General features: G+C 39.6%; 1 pseudogene; it reads left to right on the top strand.

Moving 5' to 3' along the window:
• Positions 1-299: 299 nt before the first annotated feature.
• On the top strand, positions 300-3,655 carry LOC149213002 (SNW/SKI-interacting protein A-like; annotated as a pseudogene).
• The last annotated feature ends 8,114 nt before the right edge of the window (positions 3,656-11,769 follow it).

The raw sequence follows: 11,769 nt of genomic DNA, 5'->3' as shown, positions 1-11,769 counted from the left end.
ACTTTACAACATTGATAAAGCATTACACCGTATAAAGAACTTAAAACTCAAAATGAAAAATAAGGTTCAAATAATAATATCAAATCAATTAAACAACATGAAGGGATCTTAATGAAACTAGAAGAGATACCCAATTCCTTGCCTTAATTTTAATGTTATTTTAGAAAAGGTATTTTATTTTCCAATATTTTTCCATTACAAATCTAGGTAACGGGGAGACTTGAACCTCAATAAACTCATGAGGTAATTTCATTACGCCAAATTATTTTACGCACCACCACTAAACTTACTCACCGCCGAAAACACAAGGGGAGAAAATCGATGGGATAAATCTTTGAAGGATTTATTTAAATTTCAACGAGCCGGCTGCCGACCAACAAATTCACATTGTAACCTGCATGGTCCCGTATAAGTATTTTGACAGCTTACCGCAGAGAGGGTTTCATTTTTTCGATCAGGGTTTGGTGCTGCTCTCCGATGTTCAACTGCAGAGCTTCGAAGAGAATTTGAAATTCTTCGAACGGCGCGCCGATTCTTCATTCCACGGGTAAAAATATAAATCAAACCCTCAAATTATTCTCTCTGCAGAAGCGCCAGGTTTCATTTTGAAGCTCTTTTTGGACTAGGTTTCAATTGTATTATCTGTTCTTCTGTGTTCAGTGCTTAGTCCGTTTTCGAAGATGGCAGGATCACTACTTGGGAGCCTTCCAGCTCCCAAGGTAAACAACGGGCCACAGTATGATTTGGCTTCGGATCCATGGTTCAGGGATCGGGTAGATCAACACCAGCCCAATTCGGTCGTAGCAAATACCCCCTTACGGGAAGCGGGCAGGATTTGTCCCTCGCAAGATCGAAGACTTCGGCGATGGGGGCGCCTTCCCAGAGATTCACATTGCCCAATATCCACTGGACATGGGGCGCAAGGAAGAAAGGAAAGACACCAAGATTCTGCCCGTGAGCGTTGATGCACAGGGCAATATAGCCTTCGACGCCATTGTTAAGCAGAACGAGAATGCATCCAAGGTTGTGTATTCTCAACATAGGGATCTCGTGCCTAAGCTGGGTGACGAGGTTGGTGGGATCCAGAAGATGGACGAAGAGGAGGAGGATAAGGAGATAAACGAAACAACCCTAAGAACAAAGGCAGCCCTGGAAAAGATTGTAAATGTTCGTCTCAGTGCCGCACAGCCGAAGAATGTCCCCCAGCAGTCCTCTGAAGCAACCCATATCAAATACACGCCTTCACAGCAATCAGTGGCTTTTAATTCCGGTGCGAAAGAAAGGATTATTAGGATGGTTGAGATGCCCAAGGATCCTCTTGAGCCTCCCAAGTTCAAACATAAGAGGGTACCAAAAGCTTCCGGATCACCCCCCGTTCCTGTTATGCATTCACCTCCGAGGCCTGTGACTGTCAAGGATCAGCAAGACTGGAAAATCCCACCTTGCATCTCCAATTGGAAGAATCCCAAAGGGTATACAATTCCAGTCGACAAGCGTCTTTGTTGGGTATTTTTCAATGGGAAATACCAAAACCAAACAAACAAACACCACAAAGCCAATGCTCTCTTTCCACTGTTCCAGGATCTTTGCACAGGGAACCTCTTAAAACAAAATGACTCATAACAGAGTATTACACAGCCATAAAAAACATTTTTATTGCTTAAAAACAAAACTCAGATACACATTTCATCCTCTGCACAGAGAGGGATTCACTGGAGAAACTCTGTCTCCTCATTTCTGGTCTTCCACTGCTGTGGGTATTACATAAACAATCTCATGCTATCTCTTGGTTTTGCGATGGCAAACCAATACAATACATCCCTGTTTTCAAATTCTTTTCGCACTGCTGTGCGTTCAATACATTTCCATGAACAAAAAAAACGTGCACAGGGTCAACACCATTACAATGCACCTCTGTTTTACAATGGAAAGCAAAACCATTACATCCCTGTTTTTGTTTTATCGCACTGTTGTGCATTTACAAAAATCGCACTACTATGCGCAGCCACCACATAACACCATTACATAAAAAAAATTGTGCGCAGGCACAATACCCATCACCAAAAAAAACGCGCACATCACTATACGCTGCCGTAGCCACAATACACCACAACAAAAAAACATCACATAACATTTTTTTTTACGCACGGGCTTACATAGCCATATATGAAAAACATATAAAAATTAACATAAAGGACGTATGCCCCATAACCTTATTAAAGGGGCCTCCACCAAGATCTACGTAAAACATTAAATTCCATAACTCTTCTACGGCGGTCAACTGGAGAAAGTCTTTCACTCCACGCAATGCATTGATTTGCTGCAGGCCCGTATGCACCTTACGTGATCGACGGCTGAGGACGCGCGAGGAGATCGGACGACGGGAGTGGATATTGGGAGGCCTCACTATGCTGAACATTAGCACCCGAGAAAATTACGTTTGCTTACGTATGGGGAGAGCCACGTGTCTGCCCCATATTCCACCGCGTTCAAAGATACGGAAACCACTCTCTGCAGGAATCGGTCCGAGAAAAAAGACGGTTTTGGAGAGCAGTTTGGGCGTTGGTACGCTTGCTGAGTCGGCTGCCCACATCTGCTTGCAGCCTGCAGTTGGAATTAACATTCCAATAATTTTGCGGCTGATGGAAGAGGGCTCCAGGAGGTCCAGATTAATGACAACTTTGCGAAGCTTTCAGAGGTGTTGTATGTAGCTGAATAGAAGGCCAGAGAGGCGGTTGAGATGAGATCCAAGATCCAGAAGGAGTTGATTGTCAAGGAGAAGGAGAAGAAAGAACAGGAACTGCGTGCTCTGGCTCAACGAGCTAGGATGGAGAGAAGTGGAGCAGGTGCAGGTGCCGGTGCCGGTGCCGGTGGTGGTGGTGGTGATAAGGTTGCTATTGGAGTACCTGAAAGGGCAACTATCACGCCCTTTGCAGGTGCCAGTGAAAGGAAGACGAAGTATGATCGTGATGCCCCCAAGGAGAACATAAGAGAGAATAAAGAGGAAAGAGAGGAACGGCTTAAGCGTGAAGCGCTTCGCGATGAGAGGAGAAGGGAGAGAGAAAGGGAAAGAAGGTTGGAGGCTAAAGAAGGGCACGTTGGGAAGAAAAGCAAGATTACCAGAGACAGAGACCGTGATCTTAGTGAGAAAATTGCACTCGGAATGGCCAATACCACTGCAGGTACAGGTGAAGTTGCCTACGATCAGAGTCCATTCAACCAGGAGAAGGGCATGGAGTCTGGATTTGCAACTGATGATCAGTACAATATTTATGATAAAGGTCTATTTACTGCTCATAACACACTGTCCACTCTTTATAAACCCAAGAGGGATGCAGATAATGAAATGTACGGAGGGGCAGATGAACAACTTGATAAGGTGCTTAAGACTGACCGTTTCAGAGCTGATAAAGGATTTGCTGGTGCTACTGAAAGGGGTGGACCTAGGGACAGACCTGTTGAGTTTGAAAAGGATGCAGAAGAAGCTGATCCATTTGGTTTGGATCAGTTCTTGACGGAAGTGAAGAAAGGGAAGAAAGCAATGGACAAGATTGGAGGTCGAGGAACCATGAAGGCAAGTGCTGGGTCTGCAATGAAGGAAAGTTATGAAGGAGGCTCCTGCAGGACTCGTGTTGACTTTGAGAGAGGGCGCTAAATTTGACTATTGCCAAAAACTGGTAAGCACTTCTTTTGTGAGAGGTTGGTCATTGTTAATGCCTCGAGAGAAATTTTATTGGGTGATTTTATACTTGATATGAATGTGAACAACCAAATTAAAATTCTTCTCTTTAGTTATAGAAACGACTTGTTGCCACAACTCTTTCAAGTTTCATGGGTATGTACTTAGCCATGAAATCCAGGGCAAAGCATGTCACAATGCATTTAGTTGTGTCATGCATACAATAGTATTCTCTTAAAATTTGTAATTTTAAAACAGTCCTATTGTTGTAATTTTTGTTTTATGTAATGACTAAAACTGCAAAAGGGTTGAGTGCATTACTGCCCACTTTAATTTCCAAAGTGTTTAAAAAAAAACACGATTTCAGTTTGGTGCATTTTAGTTCAAAGATTTCCAAATCGTTATCCTTATTATTGGTTGGATGCAAATTTGTTTTGGTAGGTATGATTTTAATGGTTAAATTACTGTATTTATTATATATTTGCTTAAAATTGTATAAATTTTAACTCAGGAGAAGTATTTATATCATAGGTAGGCTAGTGAGCTGGCACTATGTCATCAGAACAATAAAATTAAGATTGTCTAGTGCATGTTAACATATTATGGGGGCTTTAGCAGAAAATTATCTCTCTCTTGAAACTTTGTTGAAATGTTACGAAGTATGCAAAGTTGCTCTCTATACATATATGGAATCCCAGTTTAATCATTTAGGCCAGCATTATGCTTGTGGGTTCATTCTTGCTAGATGCAAATAAATTGAGTATGCGTGCTGTTGATTAAGAATTGGTTAAACACTGTAGTAGGAGAAGTAGTTTGCATTTGACATACTTATAATGCCCAATTGTAATGATATTAGTTTTTTGATCCCATATCAGTAGAAGACAAAATCAATTATCTTCTTGGTCACAATTATTTGTGTAGGTGTGTAAAAGGAGAGAATTTTAATCTTACTGTTATTGCCTCATAACTGCTGAACTTCTTTGCTTGTATTTCAGTGATACTAAGATGTTGAATAAGAAACTGGTTCATTTTGGAATTTAATCTCAACAGAAAAATGAATTTAATCTCAACAGAATCAAAATATTGTACATTTCCCCCAGCTATACATTTGAGTTACATAATCAGCTAATTCCCCAACTGAGATCTGGTTTGCGGGCTTTTAAAGATATCTCAGAATATATAGAAATGGCTGAGTAACTAGCTATTGTTTACATGTTCTATTTTTCCCGTGGGCTGAAAGAGAGATTGATGCCTACTTGTAAAATTTCATCGGACAATGAAGAAGGTCCTATGGGACACTCTCACCCTAAGTCATCTCATTGGGGAACTAACATTTTCCACCCTATGTTGAGCAATAGGCATGATACAATATCTCATCCATCCTATTGCTTCTTGATCTTCCAAACAATAACCCTCAAGAGTCATGTGGTAGAACACATTGCATCATATGTTTGGGTGAGATTCCTAACTTACCAAAGACACGGATCAAACACCATAGCATCCTTCCAACTTGTTCTTTCACAGCTTCTTCAAGGGTGTGAGGGTCAACTTGAATAAACCTGTGAATACTTCTTCAGGAGTCTTGTTGTCCAATGATTGATGGGGTACCTGTTTTGAACATATACAACTGCATTAGTTGCTTACCCCAAAGGAACTTCAACAAATTTTGATCATGGAGCATGGCATGGGCAACTTCTACAATAGACCTGTTCTTCCTTTTGGCTATTCCATTTTGTTTGAGATTATAAGGCACAATCATATCTTTCGTGATGCCTTCTTGCAAATATTTATGAATTCATTGGAAATGTACTCTCCACCAATGTCAGACCTGAAGATCTTAATTTTCTTTCTAGTTTGATTTTTGACCAAGGCTTTGAAATTCTTGAACAAATCGAAGGCCTCATCCTTATGCTTCATGTAATATATCCATGTCTTCTTTAAAATATCATCAATGAAGATAATGTAGTAGAGATGACCACCAATGTACGGGCATGAGACCACATATCTCGTAATGACTGAGATGGAGGATGTCTTTTGTATTTTTTCCTTGTTCTCACTAGAGGGAAATGGACCCCTTCTCTTCTTTCCACTAGCACATCCAGGACATACTCCATCGTGTTGGGCTTGAACATCAGGAATTCCAGAGACCAATTTCTTCAATTTCGTGAGGACTGATCATCCAATTTAACTGATGGAATCATATATTATTTTGGCCTGCTAGATTTGTTTGGGTTTGAAAATAGGCTTCTAGGCTAAATTTCACACGTTTAACTTCTCTTTGCTAATCATCTGCTGGAACATCATCACATCATGGATAAGTTTTGCATGTGTTAATTTTAGGTATGATCTATGCTTAGAGCAATTTACTTCAATTTTTCATATTAGCCCAATGACAATATTCAGATTAGCAATCGCATCAACATGATAGTAAAGTGCAGATAGAACATAAACATAAACAGTAGAAGACAAGCCAAGAGAAGAGGACAGAAGATGTGGCAACAGCCAGGGACAAACCCCAATGTGGGGAACCCTTGATCAATTCTTCTTATAATCTTCAATAGTTCAGCAGAGAGAGAGATAGTACAGATTCATAAATCTGAGAGAGAGATCGTACAAATACATAAATCTGAGATTTTATGACAGCAGAAGAAGGTACATCATTATGACAGTCTTCAATCATCAAGAGTGTTGAAGCATATCCTGATGCAGCATTCTTCAAATCGCTAGCTGCTCTAGCAATTCTGGTTGCAGGCCAAAACTCCCTTGACTGTGATGAATGGCTAATCTGATCAGTCTCCGAACAGTCCTAAGACAACAGCCCCAAGGTAACCCTTGCTATGGTGATATGGCCCGTGGCCTAGCACATAGCAACACTGAAGAAAATGTCTTCAAAACATCGCCAACCGAATGCTCAAAGCATCTCTTAAAAGTGCTGTAGACTTCTTGCTGCACTGCTGCAATTCTGGGACTGTTTAGGGCACCAATCACAGTCCCTAACAGTTCATCAAACTAGCCCAGAATTGCTTTCCCTTTCTGCGGCTCTCCTCCAATAAGATGTTGCCCTCCATGCTGCCTTTTTAGAGCAGATTCAAGCCTAACATAAGGACTGTCCACCCTCCAGCAAGTCCTAATCTTGTCCTTCAAGATCAGGGCCTTGGCCTTCCAATCAGCAACTCGGACCCTTATGAAATTTTGAGATCAGGCCTTGTCATTCACTGTAACTTCAAGATCACAACATGACTTATGTCGCTGAATATCATTGACAACTTCTGGTAAAGTAGATTTATTTGATTCTTTATTTTTGTGTTTAATATGGAACCTATTAGTTCCTTTACCAAAACACCACATCCCCGCAATAGCTCTCAACATAGATACTTTATTACTTCCATTTTGGCTCATTATCAATGAGTAATCTCCTTTAGTGTTCCCTAATGACAATCCTTCAATAAGAGTCATAATGCACTATGGTGTCTGCATTATGGTAGGTTTGCAACCAAATTTCCTTAGTGGAGCAACAACTGCATTACTCCCATCTACAGTACTGTAAGAGATAGCGCTGTCAGGAACAGAGTATCGAAGAACTTCTTCTCTACAGAAATAGGCTTTCATATCAGCAGAACTTAGGGTGATAGTGATTGAACTTTTTTGAGCTCTAAAGTCCTGATATATTTCCTTTTCATATATACTTGCTGGCATTTATGGTGGTGGTGGGGTAGGAAGAAGAACAATCTGCTGAAGAGTTTCATTCCAATTTTTCATCCAATGATGTGAATCAATGGAAGGAGCGTGGTGTAGGAACAGTAAAGTTTCTTATGCACAAGGATACTACAAAGGTTCGGCTGGTCATGAGGCAATCCAAGACATTGAAAATATGTGCAAACCATTTAAGTATGTAAATTTGTTTGTTTGTTTTTTCTTATGTAATTTCCCCCCTGAGATTGTAATAGCTTATCTTACGCCCAAGTTTTAAGAGGATTTCTGTGCCGAGAATTTGTGTTGATCCTTATTATCTGGATTATATTGTTTTTTTTTTTGCCTTGTAGTTCATTCCCCAATGTCACTTCAGGAGCACGCAGGTAGTGATAAAACTTGGGTCTGGCATGCAACTGATTTCTCAGATGGGGAACTGAGGGAAGAACTCTTCTGCATTCGTCTTGGCTCTGTAGACAGTGAGCACTGTTCTTAGACTCTTCTAATCCTTGTTATGATCTTTTCTTTCTGTCTTGTATTTTTCTTTGATAAAATCAATGTTTGAGTACCTATATTCTTGGATCATTTCATTGAAGGGTTGATTTTGCATATGTTCTTAGGATGCTTTTGTGCAGATTATAGTGGGTTGGTAAGGGATCCCCCTCCCCAAACACCCTATCAGCATAGTTAAGACTTGAGTTTAGGGTGGCTTTAATTATCTCTGGTAATAGCAAATGATACGGAGGATTGTGCATAACCCACCCCCTTTTTGATTCCAATAAGAAGAGGTGGTCACTATGGTAATCCGATTTCAATTTGTAGTTAGAAAATGGGGTCACAACTTTCGATATTTTTTGTTTTGTTTTGTCTTTTTACATCAAACAATAGTATATTTATTAGAACCATAGTCAACTAAACAAATAGGAAACAATTTATTTGACAGGTGGAAGAAGTGATAAACTTAGAGCAATTGAATTGTAGGCCATGCTTCTTGACAAATTGATGAACAGATATCTCCTTACTTGAGATTTAGGTTGGCACCATGGCACCATCTTGTCCATCATTATACACTAATCTTGTCATTATCTTCTTCACTGTGAATGACTGGCTTGTTCCCTGCAAATAAATCTGGGCATAGAGGAGCCAATCCAAGAACAGTAATCTCTAGCACAAGACAATATTAATGATCTAAATACCTAATCCTGAAGATTGATTTTTATTTTTCTCTACTGGTTCTGAATCTCTCATTGAGAATCTCCCACTCATCATTATCAAACCTTCTCCTTCATCATTGGCATCAGCTGCACTGCTGAGGTACTTTGGTTGGTTGTCATTGGACTTGGGAGCTTGAAGTTTCAAATGATTATAGTAACTGACAGCGAGAAAAGCCAGTCCACACCCACTCAAGTTTATGACTGTAACCTTTTCATTTATTACAGACAAAGATTATGTTATGAGCAGCCAGTCCTTGACAAGACCAGCAACATTCATAGTCAAGGCTGAAGTCTTTCCTATCAGAAGAAACACTGCAAGATTAAGAGCCAAGGCACAAGCAGAAATGTCATGTAATCCAAATCAAAGGAAGAGACCCTGATTATCAGAAATGGGTATTCTACTAAGGCCCAGGGGGTGCTGAGAAAAACAAGGCAACAAGGAGCAACAAAGATGTGATGGGATTCAACTTAATCCCTTTTGATGTTCGTGGAATTTGTATGAGAACCAATTGGGTAGTCTCACATGCAACTGCACTTAACTGGAGAATCACCTCCCATGCATTCATCTTGGCCTCCCCATAAGCTGAAATAGTAACTCCAATGGATATGGCCAACATATTGGCCTCGGGCTCACCTTTATAAGCTTCTTTCTTTAGGGAAACCACAATCAAATACACAGCAATGGGAATTAGAGCTTTCAGCATTTGAAATATTGATACTGAGAGGAAAACATAGGCAGAATTTGAAAACCAGAGACCCAAAGAATACACTTATCAATATTATGGGTTCAACGAGCTTGAAGACTGTTACAATAGCAACAGCCAGTGTTGAGTAGAAGCCCATGTGAATCATGGTGGGACTGATCACACTAAAGTTGTCAAGAAATGGCAACTCCAATGGATATGGCTAACATATTGGCCATGGCCTCACCTTTATAAGATTCTTTCTTCAGGGGAACTGCAATCGAATGCATATCAAATGGGCACAAGAGCTTTCAACATTTGAAATATCGATACTTTGAGAGACATGCACCAAGGGCTGCATCATTTAGGATTTGTACTCAGTTTAGGTGTCATATTCAAGGGGAAGTTGTTATGCTTTCCACCACTTCATAGATTGTTAGAGTGATGAAGAAAAAGAGGCTCCATCTTGAGGCTAGATTATGTCATTCATATCAGCTGTGTTGTTGATGTCCTAGCTCAGCCAGGTCTTGCCAAAACTTTGTTGAGGTGCAAAATTTATTATAAACTGAAATGTCTTCACAAGAATTGACCTCATAAAATGCCATAATTACAAGATATGCCATACATGGCTGTGATTATGGCTCGCAAGACCCTTAGACTTTGAGCAATGAGGCTCGCAACATCACTTACGATTATGCACTCTACAATTCTGTGACCAACTGAATGTCAAGCAATTGAACCGCGATTTAAATCCTATTTTGTCAGCAATAAGTACTATACTTTGTCTTTATTTAGTGTAGAGAACCAAACACTTATTCTGCTCATCTATAGAAGGGACAATGGTTGTTTTCCTATGAGGTATAAGGAAATCCTATCAGATGTTTTGTATTTTCGTATGGAATTGAATCATACTCCTGCACACTGTAACATTCATATATATCAACCTGTAGAGGCTTTAATAACACCTGGTATTCTGGTTAGTGATTTTATTGGACCTCATGTGCATATCCCACATGCACAGGATGGACTATTCATATGTTACAGGGTATTATTCTTATTATTTAGGGTGCACATCTTCAGGTGCTCAAGAACGATTAGTAGAACAGTCAGTTAATTTTCTAATTTAAAGGATGAAAAAGGAGGTTATAGGAGTCTAGTTTTGCTTCTCATCCACAATGTCACACTAGTCTGCCTGGGCATGGTTCTCATGGTTTAATAGTGACTTGAGGAGTCATAATACCATAGATCACTAAACACGAACAGCTAAGGTAGCCCAAGGACAGTAGCCATCTTTACACATTAATTAACAGTTCTTACATTAATTATCCTAGGGGGTTTTAATACTTCCAAATGCTTAAAAAATAGTTAGCAGAGCATTCACATTACACATTCCAGTAATCTTTTCTATAAACCAACCAAATGCAGTCAGGAGAGCCCTCCTTTTAAACTATACAACCTTATTGTTAGTATGATCAACCTTATTTGAATATATAGTGTGACAAACCATATGTGACAGGCAAGTGGAAAACTTTTCTCGCAATTGACTAAGCGACGTCCTGCGAGCCAGACTTGAGACGGAAACCCTCGTCAGAAGTATATGCTTGGCTCTTTTCCAAACAAATGAAGAGTCAATGAGGTTTTGTGTAATCACTTCTGGTATCGTATTGGGTTATTGTTAGAAGCGATAATTGGATTCGGATTCTCATCGAGTGAGTTGTTCTGCTTTCTCAATTTGAGAGGGTTTGTTTGGAGGGAAAAACGAAAGAGGACATACAAGAATAGTGAGGGGAAAGATGCAGAGGAAGAGGATTGAGAACATCGCCAACAGGCAGGCTACATTTTCCAAACGTAGGTGGATTGCTGAAGAAAGCTTACGAGCTCTCGGTGCTCTGCACTGCAGAAGTTGAACTTGTGATTTTCTCCCCAGCAGGAAAGCTCTATGAACTGTTTTTTAGTGAAAATCCTACTATTTTGATTCTAATAATCATGGCTATGCAAACCTCATGAGATTCTTACTAATAACCCCGGTGGTGCAAGCCCTAGTAAGCTCAATGTTGAAAAACTTAGTGTAAAACCTCCAAATCACTGGTTTTGTTGTAGAACTTATTGGAGAGTATATAAAAAATTTCACACCTTTTTATGAGATATGGGAGGAAAACATGTTAAAGATTTTTAATAAATATAAAATTTCCAAAATGATGCTAGTTACGTGTGATTCTTTTTTCATTGTTTGTGATTATGAAAAATGAAACTCAATGTTTTTTTATTAGTGCACGCATATTTCATTATATAATTGCATATAGAAAAATCATTCCAGAGCCGATAACAATAAAAGTGAAGAATTTATGGTCCAATATTATATCTAAGGGAGATGTTTAAGGATGATGTTTGAATTTTGTTTTTCATTTTAAGACATTTGGAGCAAATATTAGGAAGGACTTTGAGAAAGGATTGTCCTTGATTTTCGAAAATGGAGTTGTTCCTTTCCAACCATATGCCCCAA

Source organism: Pinus tabuliformis, chromosome 1_1 (assembly GCF_031772625.1).
Source record: "Pinus tabuliformis cultivar Carrire ecotype Pingquan chromosome 1_1, CPIR1, whole genome shotgun sequence".
In the NCBI taxonomy this organism is placed as follows: Eukaryota; Viridiplantae; Streptophyta; class Pinopsida; order Pinales; family Pinaceae; genus Pinus; species Pinus tabuliformis.
Note: the sequence above shows the minus strand (reverse complement) of the source record. Positions and strands in the feature narration are given on the sequence as shown.